Consider the following 9189-nt stretch of genomic DNA (forward strand, 5'->3'; position numbering starts at 1 on the left):
AAAGTGGGGCTCTTTTTCCCTGACTGAAAGTTATCTTATACTTTTTCTTTTCCTCCAGTTAGAAGAAGGGCAACTTTTGTATCAGCTGCCTGAAGAAGTGGCTTTATTTTATTATTTATTTATTTATTTATTGCATAGAGAGACTATACGATAAGAACAATATGGTATAAGAACTCTGCACATATAAAGGTAGTTCTTGCCTTTTGTGTCTCAGCCACCAACATGCCGTCCAAACTGAGGAAGATCAGGAAACTTCAGGGCCACGTGAGCCACGGCCACGGCAGCATCGGCAAACACAGGAAGTGCCCGGGAGGCCGAGGTAACGCTGGTGACTTGCATCATGACCGGATCAACTTCGACAAATATCACCCAGGTTACTTTGGGGAAAGTTGGTATGAGGCACTACCACTTAAAGAGGAACCGGAGCTTCTGCCCCACTGTCAACCTGGTTAAACTGTGGACCTTGGTCCCTGAGCAGATGCGGGTCAATGCTGCCCAAAACAAGACTGGAGCCGCTCCCATCATTGATGCGGTGTGATCGGACTACTACAAAGTTCTGGGGAAGGGAAAGCTCCCAAAGCAGCCTGTCATTGTGAAGGCCACGTTCTTCAGCAGAAGTGCTGAGGAGAAGATTAGGAGTGTTGGTGGGGCTTATGTGCTGGTAGCTTGAAGCCATATAGACAGGAAATCATTAAATGTTCACAAGTGCTTTTGTCTTCTGGTCTGGGTGTAGGTTCTTGGCACCTCTACCTGTGTGTCAGAAACCTGCAGGTTCTAGGAGTTAAAGGTATGAGGACCTGGGCTCTGCTGCCAATTCCCCTGAGAAAGAAAGTATGCAAGATTAGCACCAGCGCTAAGAGGCCTTGGTCTGTTACCTGACTTTAACTTCTCATTTATGAAGTGAAAATAATGGCTAAAAAAAAAAGATAGTTCTTATTAGGCATCAATAATTAGGCTTAGTTGATTCATAGCCACACTTTATATTAACCAATCAATTGCAAGCAGTTCATGTTCTAAGAAAAACTTATAATGGTGTAACAAATGAGTTTTACAGTTTAAACCTGATATTTTAGAATAAATGAGATTAAGGCTCAAAAGAAATTTTCCAAAAATGCCTCCAAACACAATACTTATTTAAATAATTTGCATTTGGGAGACAATTATATTTTTCAAACAAAGACTATTTGAACAAATAAATGGATATATGGGTAAATAAGTTAAAATTGTAGCTCAGAATTGACTTTTGGTTTTATCTATTAGCACTTGCCAATCAAACTATCTGTATAGAAAAATATGCACTGTTTTGTGTTAAATGATACAGAGATAGATTTCTCTTATATTAGTTTCCTTTTGCTTCTCTAAATAATTCCCACAAACTTAGTGGCTTCAGCACCACAAAGTATCACCTTTCATTTCAAGTTAGAAGTCTAAAATTAATCTTCAAAGACTAAAATCAAGGTATCTTTGCTTCTTCCAACTTCTAGAAGTTTCTGGCATATTTTGGCTCCTGGCCGCATTACTCCAATTTCCCTTCTCTTTCCTTTCTTTTATAAAGACCTTGTGAGTAATTTAAGACCACCTTGATAAGTCAACCTTATCATCTCAAAATATTTACCTTAATCACACCTACAGAACCCCTATAACAAGTAAGAAATCAGACAGGGTCTGTATCAGTTTATATATCCACCAGCCGTGCCTGAGGGTTCCTTTTATGCACAACCTCTCCAACACTCGATATTGTCTTGTTGATCACAGCCCTTCCAACAGGTGTGAGGTGGTACCTCATTGTACTTGTTTTTAAAGGTTTTATTTGTTTATTTCTAGAGAGGGAAGGAGGGAGAATGAGAGGGAAACATCAATGTGTGGTTGCCTTTCTAGCACACCCTACTGGGGATCTGCCCAGTAACTCAGGCATGTACCCTGACTGAGGATTGAACTAGCAACCTTTTGGTTCGCATACCAGAACTCAATTCACTGAGCCAAGCCAGACAGGACTCATTGTACTTTTGATTTGCAGTTCTCTGATGGCTAATGAAATTGAGCATCTTTTCATATGTCAGTTGGTCATTTGTATGTCTTCTTAGGGGAATGGTCTATTCACATTTTGTACCAATTTTTCATTGGGTCTTTTGGTGTTTAGTTGTATGAGTTCTTTATATATCTTGCCTATTAACCCATTGTCAGAGTTGTTGCAAATATACAGATCATGTATTGTAGAAATGTACACTCAAAACCTATATAATCTTATTATACAATTTCACACCAATAAATTTAGCCTAAAAAAAGAAAAAATCAATAGAAAAAAATGAACAAGATAATAAATATGCAATAAATATGTGCGGGATTCACCTGCCACTTTTTATGATAAACAGAAAAAATTTCCCTAAAGCCTAAATCGACAACTTTCTTATATTACATTTGTAAAACTTTATCAGAAGCCCTACAAGATAAATAGAGCTTAGAAAGATGCTGGACACACTCCTTTTCCAAAGTAAGAGATTCGATTTTGCCCAGGCCAATGCGGACATCTGCCAGATCTTGTTAAAAGCTTTCTTTTTTTTTTTAAGATTTTATTTATTTATTTTTAGAGAGGGAAGGGAGGGAGAAAGAGAGAGAGAGAGAAACATCAGTGTGCAGTTGCTGGGGGTCATGGCCTGCAACCCAGGCATGTACCCTGACTGGGAATCGAACCTGCGACACTTTGGTTCGCAGCCCGTGAGCTATGCCAGCCAGGGCTCTATAACCTTCTTATATAAGTGTTTTCTCATACAATTCATAATCACAGTTGGTGGTCTTCAAGAGAAATTGAGTGGGAAGCATGTTAATGTACCTGGGGAGCCTGATCAAAGTACACATGACCCCCAGCTTCCCCAGTATGGTTATAGCATTATGAATACACTGTGGACATAAGAGCATAAACAGAGAGATTCTAGTGAGAAATTCCATACCTTCTCTTTCCTATCTCCCAATATTTTAGAACTATCACACTATAGATATAATGAATTATGAAGCTCCCACAAGCAATGCAGAAAAAAGCATGGGTCTCTAATCTTAATGCAAAATGTTCATGACAAAATTAATGAGAAGTATTTCCTAAGCTACCTTCTACATTTCTGTTTAACTAAAGTTGAGAAATAGCTAACTAATGAGATTTAAGAGCTGTAGGGAGCATGTGTTCAAAACAGATAATCCACATTACTCAACATGTGATAATGACTCTTTTAAATTAAGAAAAACTGAAATGAAAGACTCAATTATTTAGGAGAAGAATTGTCTTATAATGATTTTCCCACCTTTACTGAGAAAGAGGATGTTTTGGAGACCATTAATTATTATTACCTTTATTTCTTGAAATTTAATGTTGGGAAAAAATGGCTGTCCATTTCATTACATACTAAATTTATAAAGGATAGTATTTGTTCATGAAAAATCATGATACTTTAAAAAATGTTGTATATTTTTGATTATGCACACATTTTGCCTATAATATTTTCCAAGTTGGAAGAACCTTGACACATTCTTTATTGCTAAACTTTTAATAGGAGGGTAATAGAAGGAATTATTTTAATTTAATTATCCAATAATATCAATAATTTTATGGTGTTTATTATAGAAATAAATTCACGAATAACTCTATTTAACATTACTAGAAAAATATGTGGGGAGGGGATGACAAGACAAATGTTTCTTTTTTCAAAGTGAAGACACTTAAAGTATCTTCAATTTATTTTTTTATGAGAATCTATGTACTAGGTAAATTTTTGAGATTCTATTGGCTTGCAAAGAAGGGAAAAAAGCAAGCAGAAGGAAATAAAAATTTGAATATTTATTTGGAGCAAAGTAAATCTGAATTTCAATAATAAATATTTTAATGCCACCAAGATGAGTGTTTCTCTATTTTCATAACTTTTTTTAAAGATTTTATTTGTTTATTTTTAGAGAGGGAAGGGAGGGAGAAAGAGAGAGAGAGAGAAACATCAATGTGCGGTTGCTGGGGGTCATGGCCTGCAACCCAGGCATGTACCCTGACTGGGAATCAAACCTGCGACACTTTGGTCCACAGCCCCCGCTCAATCCACTGAGCTAGGCCAGCCAGGGCTTATTTCCATAACTTTTGACAAGGCTCTTTTATGTTTTAATGGCCTTGTTGTTCATAAATGAGAGATAAATCATAAGACCATTAATTTTTATATCAAAAGGCATTTGAAAATTCTCACTTACTGGAATTACTATGTCAGAACAGATAACATAATGAATTGTAATGGACACACTATATGTATTGTAGGAGATTGTAGGAGATTAACTCTAAAATTTTAGACAGATTTTAGAGTTAAGATTTCAGAAGTTGACAATGGTCTGGAAAGGGGTCTATTTATTTATGTGCTCTGGTTTCACATTCCTTCTGAGAAAAATTCTCTTTGCAATATCCTCAAGAGAGAGCACGTTATGTTTGCACTGCATATATGTAACTAGGTTCTAAAATATGACTCTTACCAGGCCACAGCCAATTTTTAACCAAAGCTAGTTGATGAATGAGTAAGTATATATTAAAACATGCATATAGATATATGTAAATATACACATATTCCCTGCATTATATATATTTCAATGAATATACATACACATACATGTATACAAACATAATGGAGACTAGTCTAAGAAGTGGTCTGGTCAAAGAAAATTGTTGAAAAAGATGGTATGTACTAAATTGAACTAATTATGTTGTCTTGCACATTAAGTCATATTAATGGTGGAGTACTAAGTTTGTAATAAGGGATTTCAAGCTTCTGTGGGAACAACTATTGTTCTTCAGAGGTTAATCAGGGGAGATGTTATTAACAGCTAGAACTATTGGTGTGTGTCATAATGATATTACAGGCTCTGTAAGGTTAACAGAAGGGTCAAGCTTCCTTCTATTGTTATTTCCTATGTATCTATGTTATTAACCTGAAGTTTTAGAAAATAACTGAATGATTCTGTTTCTTGACAAATGGAAGAGGGTGCCAAATTACACAATCGCACATTATTGTAGCAAGCCCCCATTATACAGTGACTTCTAGGTTCTGCTGGTAGTTCAGGCAAAGGCAGATGATACAGAATTCTGTGCATAAAGTTCAAAGTAATGGAACATTTCTCACCATATTTTCAAGAAGTGCTCTTGTCCCCAGACAGCTTGGTAGCAAAGCTCAGCCACTGTCTTGATAGTACATAAATAAAGAACATCATGTGGAAGTTGAAAATTACTTTCACATATTCTATATTGTTAAGCTTCTTGACAAAGTGAAAAGGACTGATCTTAAAATATGACATGCAGATGCTGAACCTCCTACTACAACTCACACAGTAGGGGACCACTAGCTTTGCTGTTTATTAACAACGATTCTGGTTTACATGACATTTTTATGTAGAAGCAGGAGGCTATTTGGGATTTTAAAGTGTGAATCATAGTTCCATTGTACTTCCACTGAATTATGAGTCAGGGAATTATTTAATACTGCTGGTGTTGTTCACTCAACAGCTGATTCTCTTTGGTGTGTTAATGAAGCATGGGATGCCTTGCATCTGCAGGACAGCTTAGATGCCATTCACAGAATTCTTTTTTCAGGTAAATTGCATATTTCAGTTTTAGCTTGGTGGAAAAATTCTAATGTGAAAGTAATGTTATTGATACTAAAAAATAAGAGAGTATTCTAATTTATTAAATTATTCTCAAATTTTGGGAATACTATTAAATATTTTGTGGCTAACTTAAAGTGGTTACAATATAGGGTGTGTGTATAAGTTATACCTCCCAGAAATGCGTGTAGAGAAAGTAATTGTGCTTAGAAAATAGAAGACACGGGTATTACGTACAGTAAAATTTGGTCATAGTCTGTACTTTGCAACCTTATATAAACTCAGAGTTGATTTGTACATAATCTAATTGTCTTTGCCTTGTTTTACTGTGTCCCTGTGATCCAAATATATAATATCGTTCCCTCATTTTGATTCATTTTTGCTCTGTGCACAATTATATCAATATATTCATGATAATTAAAATCATGATTTGTATCATACCTGGAATTTTATATGTACAATGCAGTATGCTAAGCTCTTATATGCATTTCATTTTACACTCAGAACAGCCCAATGCAAAAGCCATCAGCAGCTGGTTAGATGAATTGGCTCTGGAATCGATGCACAAGCTCTAATTTCTGCTCTACCAGTAACGAGCTTTGTGACCTTATTAACGACCTCCTTATGTGTTAGTTATCTCACACACAGATATCTCACTATCATAAAATGAAAATAATAATATGTCTTATTCAGACTGTTGTGAGGATTGAGTGAGTGCTTGGCACATGTAAAATAAGCAGTTCTTAAATTATTTTTGTTGTTATTAATATACCTAGATTCATGTTTCAGTTCAGAGAACAAGACTTAAAGGTGCAAAGAAATTTTTCATTATTATATAGTTAGTAAATTGTCTGAACAGAATATGGATCTAGGTATTCTTTCTGACATCAGAACCACACTTTCAAATGCTATGGCTATATTATAATAATCCTAACAGAGGTTTTTAAAAATATTATCAATATTTAAGCCTTAACTATGGCAAATCTCATATCCTTTATATAAAGAGGCTAAATGTTTTAACTAAATATAATTGAAAATAGGGGTATCATGCTTTATGCTGGGTATAGCAAATAGCTGAGAAATGCTCCTTTGCTAACACATATGCATATTAGAATAGTTCTTGATGGAATGAAGAAATAATCATATGAACAGGTACATATGCTCCTATGAGTAAGCTGAAGAATGAATGTAATTAGCACTTATGAATTGTGGGATGTAGAAAACATGACAACTGATATTTATGGGGAAATAAAACAATTACTGACAGAGTACTATGGTCCTACATGTTCAGTCTTATATTAATTATCAAGTGATTCTATAAGTAATTATTACTCCAGTTGCAGAAGTAATCAAATTGATACTCATAGATGTTAGAAAAATTTCTCAACATAATATTAATGAAACAAAAGATTAATAGAGACCAGCAAAATTAAGAAACCATAAGAAAATAATGTTTTAGTTAAATATATGTGTTTACTGCAATTAAACCTGAAAAATCAGGTTTTTAGAATTCCATTTTATCATCTGGTGACAGTTTTAAATAAACACCTGCCAGCCTCATTGTTTGATGATTTTGGCTAATATCATTACTGCACTGAACCAATGATGACCTCTGCTTTTCCAGTATCACTTCGTGACCCAGTTCTTTGGTTTGGTATGTATTTCAATTATTTTAATGAGTAGTCCATATACACTTGCAATGTTTTAATTTTTAACTTTATTTTTATTGTTCACACTACTATAGTTGTCCCCATTGTTCTCCCTTTGCTCACCTCCATCCAGCCGTCACCCCCTCTCTTTCCCCACACTGTTGTCTGTATCTATGGTTATGCATGCATGTTTGTGATTGTGTTTTTAAACACAATTTGTTCCATTTGGTTAACTCAGTCTCATTCGGGAATGGACGAATATATTACTAAACACAAAACAAAAATTGCTGTGATAGAATCATTAAAAGTTGTTCTTGGTTAAAATCACTAAATAATAGAAGCAGGTCAGGTAGGTAAGGTATATCTGTGTTGAATAAACCCCATGTATGGAGCATGACATGTTACATGGAGTTTGGGTGTGGGAGCATTGACTCTAAATCCACAGAGGAAAAGTCATTCAATGGGAATGCAAAGGTTAGCGAAGCATCACCTGAACAAGTAGCCTGGAAACCAGTTCCATTTGCTGTGGTTGAAAAAATGGCATAAAGCAAGCACAAGGCTATAGGAAAAAAGTGTACATGTTATTAAATACATTCTTTCAGTTTGGAGGACAATATCAACTTTACCCAGAGGACAAAACCACTATTGAAAGAAATGGTGATATGAAAGCAAGGATGAACTTCAAATGAGATAAGAGGTTAATAAAGGTGTGGATCTCAGCCAGTATTGTCATTTATAAAACAAAGTAATAATATACTTATTATAGGGTCATCCTAAAAATTAACTTAATCATGTGTAGGATAGTACCCAGTATATAATACAACCTGAAATTTCATTTTGTTCTCCTTTCTCCAACCTCTGTACACAGATACAAAATAAAAGCCCCCATTTATGACTTAAGTTACTCTGTCAAGTCTCCCTCAAGGCGTATCAGTAGAATCACAATTTTAAAAACAGTTTTGTCTTTTGTGATCTTTGGCTTCCAGTAATATCTCTTTGCAGAGTTAGAATTTTTGACAGGAACTATGCATATGCTTTGAGACCAAGAGACTCCAAATTAAAATTTAAATATTCTTTTCAGTAAAAATTGCAATTTCTGTAGGCAATAAACAAGCTAACATTGACTTTACCCAGTCTGGTTTAATTTATTGTGTTGCCCACAGATAGCCTTTATCTTGAGGCAACTGGGATCCACTCCCACAAACGAAATGCTTGAGCTGAAGCCTGGGAGTTGGAGAGAAAGACAATAAGGAGTCTTATTTTCTTCTCTGTTTCTTGATTTGAGGTCACATTCAAGTAAATGGATAACCAACTTCTGAGATACCCCAGTAGTTAAGAAACTTCAGGGACCCTCACTGAGGCCATAATTTGGACCATAAAAGATTTATACTACCAATTAAATAATAATAAAACTGGGAAACTACCCACATTTATAATAGAAAATGTAAATATGGTAGGATGCTTGGAAGACAATGGATAAATTTTAATTAATTTTTAAAGTTTTCACTATTTTTGTTTGGAATTCAGCTTAACATTGTTGATCCCAAGTACAATAAATAATACACAGTATTGTTTTTCTTTTGCTTTATGCATGTTACATTCCTTGTTTGACCAGTTTTATTTTTATATATAAAAATTAATTTAAAATATCTATTACATTATCTTTTTAAAGTTTTATTTATTTAATTTTAGACAGAGGAGAAGGGAGAGAGAAAGAGAAGGAGAGAAACATCAATGTGTGGTTGCCTCTCAAGCACCCCACACTGGGGACCCAGCCCAAAACCCAGACATGTACCTTGACTGGGAATCGGACCAATGTGCCTTTGGTTTGCAGACCAGTGCTCAATACACTGAGCCACACCAGGCAGGGCTTCTAATATCTTATCTCTAGTATTCCATGTTTACGTAAACCCATTGAACTTGT

General features: G+C 35.0%; 1 pseudogene; it reads left to right on the plus strand.

Moving 5' to 3' along the window:
* The first annotated feature begins 222 nt into the window (after window positions 1-222).
* Window positions 223-670, plus strand: LOC123827339 (annotated as a pseudogene).
* Window positions 671-9189: the final 8519 nt, after the last annotated feature.

Source organism: Phyllostomus hastatus, unplaced genomic scaffold (genome assembly GCF_019186645.2).
Source record: "Phyllostomus hastatus isolate PE091 unplaced genomic scaffold, TTU_PhHast_1.1 phas_contig_86, whole genome shotgun sequence".
Classification (NCBI taxonomy): Eukaryota; Metazoa; Chordata; class Mammalia; order Chiroptera; family Phyllostomidae; genus Phyllostomus; species Phyllostomus hastatus.